The following is a 1,452-nucleotide window of genomic DNA, read 5'->3' on the forward strand; positions in this document are numbered from 1 at the left end:
CGAAAACCAAGTGGGGTCACCATCTCGCTGTGTGGCCGTCTCTTTTTGTATATTTCGAAGCTTATTTGTCATAGAGGAAATGCCTGCGTGTGAACAAATGGTGATGGCAGCTGTACGCGTGTGCTGGGGCTGTTTCAGAATTGATGTCTCAGTGCCTGTGCAGAGACCGTGCACCGTGCCGTGGGTTTTGGATTGGATTGGCGTTTTTGAATGTTTGAATTGTTGGGGGGAAAGTTCGTCCGTGGGCTATTTAAAACAATTGCTTGCTGGTGCTGGTAGGCAACACTGGTCGACGCCTTCCTCTCGTTTATTTTCCTTCCCCGGTCCTTTAGCCAGCGTAGTTTTCCCAGCCCTGCATTGCGCCCCTTGCAGCTTTCTCCTCTTTAGTTCGTTTCGGCTGCCTGCTTCGCCCGCATGTCCGGGTCCAGAGGAGGGCGTCGGTCCTGAAAGCCCGTGGACTAGCGAGGCGCCAACGCAGGGCACTCCCTGCTCAGTGTAGCGCGTCGACCGTGAAGGTGATTTATTTTAGTCACTGCTTCCCAAGAAAAAGCCTGGTGCAAAACATTTTTGCGTGTTCTTCTGTGGCGGATTTCCTCTAACATATTTTCATCGGCATAAAAACTCTCCGGATTTGTTTGGTTTTCTGCCTTCATGCTAACGAGTGATATTTCCATTTTTGCACCGGCATAGGTCGCGGCAACCATCATTGTGTGTGACCAGGTCGGAGACCACGACCCCCTCGTCAACGTTGGCGGCGGAGTGCGTGCGCCGTGCTCGGACGCAGGGGATGCCTCGTCCGGCGTGTACACCGGCATCACTGGCGTTGAAAACGACCGCGACGTCAATGAAGCGTGCAGTGGTGGCTTAAATGCAGTTGCTTAGTTAATTAACGTATTAGGAAGCAAGTTTGCTTATTTGTGTGTGCGTTGTGGGATGCCGAACCGTTATCTTGATTTATCCGCAAATGTCCTGTGCTTGTGTTCTAGAATAAGTACCTTAAATAAAATAAAAAAAAATTAAGCTGCTTATCGAAAAAGTGTTTGAACCCACCTTATATGCAAAAGAAACCAACCGAGACCGCAAAAAAGATGGGTGCTGGGGCAGAAGCAGCTAAGTCTCGACCCAGTATAAAAGAAATGGAAAAAAGAAAATACCCTGACAAACAATTAAGTGCAAGAAAAATGCATTTCGGGGAACAAAGAAGAATCCACTTGACGGTTGCATCCACATGAGATCGCCTACCAAGAGCTCTGCGTCACCGGACAAGCACCGGTATCAACAAACCCACTTGGGAAGAAAAAAATGCTGCGACGATGACGAAGCTGTTGCCAAGGGTTTCCGCCATTACGCGATGAAATATCCGCATGCAAACCCGGTCACGGAGATCTGACATGTTGTGTGGCACCGAAAAAATGTCCCCTGCAATAGTGAACACGAGGGTTAGCACATTCT

At 49.2% G+C, this 1,452-nt stretch overlaps 1 protein-coding gene across 1 annotated transcript in view; it reads right to left on the minus strand.

Annotated features, from left to right (window-relative positions):
- Window positions 1-1,137: 1,137 nt before the first annotated feature.
- The window catches only part of LOC123091448 (uncharacterized), a 24,102-nt gene continuing 23,787 nt past the window's right edge, over window positions 1,138-1,452 (minus strand). The window contains exon 11 of the mRNA XM_044512958.1: window positions 1,138-1,419. The gene's annotated coding sequence lies outside the window, so the exon portion shown is untranslated. The remainder of the gene's footprint in view (window positions 1,420-1,452) is intronic.

This window comes from Triticum aestivum, chromosome 4B (genome assembly GCF_018294505.1).
Source record: "Triticum aestivum cultivar Chinese Spring chromosome 4B, IWGSC CS RefSeq v2.1, whole genome shotgun sequence".
Lineage (NCBI taxonomy): Eukaryota > Viridiplantae > Streptophyta > Magnoliopsida > Poales > Poaceae > Triticum > Triticum aestivum.